Raw genomic sequence first — 3,454 nt, forward strand, 5'->3', positions numbered from 1 at the left:
TTAGGGCATTCTTGTGTATTGAGTTCCCATTTATTCATTCATTTGATATTTTGTTTCATCCAAGTGTTTTTTCTTCTATTTAGATTTTCCCCTACAACAATTGCAGGCCCTGATCTTCCATATTCTCTATTTTCTTCATATATCTTAACAATTGAATCATAATAGTTTCTTCATCTAGGAAGGCACTAGCCTCAACTAAAATGATCTTGTATGGGACCGTGGCCTCAAATTTAAAATTGCTTTTGATGAAATATCTTTGTAATCTTTGTATTTGTCTCCATCTTGTTAGCGATGTGTTGTTGCTCCATGCTTCACAACCATATAACAACACTAGAATAACCAGCAACCCAAATAGCATTACCTTTGTCTTCCAATCCCATAGCTCTGTTGATGTTCATCTATTTTTTAGCATGTACAAATCTATCCAACCTCCTTTATCCTTTTTTCTTTATAAGTCTCCTAATTGAGGTTTCTATGAAAATCAAGACTCAAATATTTGCATTCATTTACCACTTGCAAGGGGTTTCCTTTGAACTCAAACTTTATTTTCTTCATTTTTCTTTTCAAGGTAAAGATCGCGACTTTTTTTTCCAATGTTCACTAGCATTACCACCTCTTAATAAAATACCTCTAAGGCTTTTAAATATTCTTAAGGCCATGTATCATTTTAGCCAATAGGACGAGGTCATCAGCATATAGTGCATTTTATTTTATCACAAAAGTGGCTAGATGCACAACACCCTTGTTTGACACTAATTTCACTCCCAAAACACTTTGATAGACCATCTTTAGTTCTTATTTTGGCTTGGACCTACTCTTGAAGCCTATGAACAACTGCCCTATATTGTTCTCAAACTCCATCTCAACTATTTTATCCATGTGTATGGTAAAAAGTGAATAATGGAAACAACAATATTGAAAAACTAAATGAATTCAACCACAAAACCCTAGCCTAACAACAATAAAGATCCACCATAACATATGAAGATTACCTAAGACAATGAAAATCAACAAAATCACAAATATTATACCATCACATGTCCACTAGGGTTTGAATCTCCATTCTTCCTATCTCCATTGATCTTGCTTGATATATTTGCTCTCAGATTTTATGTGTGTACAAGAGCTCAACAAAGAACGGAAATGTGGTTGATAGATTGATCGCAAAAGGGCTTGATTGCATAAGATTGATTAGATAATTAGAATGCTTAGAATGTTCATTAGCTGAATATGATGCTTAGGGTTCATAATGAAGGAGAGTATCCTCTTATATAGAAGACACTCTAAGAAATGGAGGGATAAGATTAAGAGGTGTAAAAGATAGATGGTCGGGTAGGATTAAAGGGCAGGTAGAGGAAAGAAGAAAATAATGAGAGGGTAGGTAGTGTAGGAATTAAGAGATGAATGACATGTGTCACGGGTAGAAAAGGGTAATGAATTAATTAAATAAATAAAGATTCATTTAATTAATAAAGGAAGTGGGATCAATTAAATAAATAAAATATTTATTTAATTTAGGGGAAGAACAATTAAATAAATAAAATATATATATTCAAATGAGGAAAGGCTTAGAAAGGGATTATGAATTAATAAAATAAATAAAGATTTATTTAATTAATAGAATAATTAGGCTTAAAATAATTAAATAAATAAAAATATATATTTAATTAAACAGGACAATTTTAGGTGTCTACATTTTGCCCCTCTTTGAGACAATGCAGCTTGTTGCATTAATTCAAAAAAGATAAGATGAACTGATATAAAGTTGCCCCAAGATAGGAATGATATGCCCCCTCGAGAGATTGGATAAATTTTGTTTCAAAAGATCATAGACAATCTCTCGATAAGAAAGAAAGGATAGAGAGGAATGACAAGATAGGACAGAGTGACAGAGTCACAGGATAATGAAGACTGACTCGAGAAACTAGGGCTAGGGTAGTCTATAAGATAGACTACGAGGGAGAATATCCTCATTGTCATCCACACACCTAAGAGATCAGAGTACATAGAGAGAAGAGAGCAGTCAACAATCAACAACAATGGCATTGGTGCATTGATTCAATCATGTTCGTCGATATCAGAGACCAAAAGATGCAGGAGAGCCAGTGAGTACCACAAAACCTCCTTGTACCTTGTTGTGTTAATAGTTGTCATAAATGTATGCTAGGTAGGGGGCTAGAAAATGCCAAGCGGGGGAAAAAAAATGTTAAGGCACATTTTCATTGGTGTCAGGCGTATCTAGGTAGGTTAGGAGCGTTTGTGTTTGGTCTAAATGCATCTATGATTCGAAAAGCATCTATGTCAAATGCGAGTATGTTTGTGAAATGCAGAAATGTCTGTGCAGGCCAGGCGCATATATGCATGGCCGAGGCACAGCTGTCTGATCCAGGTGCGTTTGTGAAATGTGGGAACATTTGTGTAGTATGTAACATGTTTGTGTCATGAATATACGTTCATGTCTTCAAGGTCAAATCGACAGTTTTGTGATAAACATACGTTGTCAATTGGATAAGCTGCTGAGAGGATACACTCAAACAGGTCCTCTAGGGAAGACTGGGATAACAGATAGGGTTGGGATTGACAATTCTGTGATAGAACATACATTTCCAATCAAGAAACTACTCAAGAGGATACACTGAAGCAGAGGCCCTAGAATAGGATAGAGCAAGGCACTTTTTGATGAACAGGGAGTACCATAGAAATTGACAATTTTGTGATAGAACATACATTGTCAATTGGATAAGGCTGAAATTGACAATTCTATGATAGAACATACATTGTCAATTGGATAAGCTACTCAAGAGGATACACTCAAGCAGGTGCCCTAAAAGATAAGATAAAAGCCACACTTTGTGATTAACATGGAGTACTACTAGGATAGAGTGTCATATGATAAATATAATCACTAGGATAAAAAAGAAGCACTTTGTGATGAATAGGGAGTACTACTAGGATTGACATAGTTGATTTGCTTGATTGTAGGAGGACCTATCTATGCTAGAGTCATGGGAGAGATACCCTTCAACTCAAGGATTAGGACCAGAGTTGACATTGGAGGATTGAGCAACAATTGAGGCCATGGGATTACGATATATTATGTATATGCCTGAGTTTCGAGCGAACATAGGGTTGTTGACTGCATTAGCTGAGAGATGGCACTCAGAGACATGCACTTTTCATTTGTCAATGGGTGAGATGAGAGTCACTTTAGAGGATGTGTATAGGATATTATGGATACCAATCGATGGAGAGTTGGTTCCTTACGATTGAGAGGGAGATCGAGAGGATTGAGATGAGTGTTCTAGGATTCAGGACTGGAGATGAGGGCAGGACATGTGGCCTGGGACACCATGACAACTACAGGATTGGCTATATCGGTAGTGTTGGCAGGAGTTATTAGTGGGTTCCTTTGTCTGGACAGGGCGACACAAGGGTTGGCAGTGTGATGGGGGAG

This window comes from Cryptomeria japonica, chromosome 9 (assembly GCF_030272615.1).
Source record: "Cryptomeria japonica chromosome 9, Sugi_1.0, whole genome shotgun sequence".
NCBI lineage: Eukaryota > Viridiplantae > Streptophyta > Pinopsida > Cupressales > Cupressaceae > Cryptomeria > Cryptomeria japonica.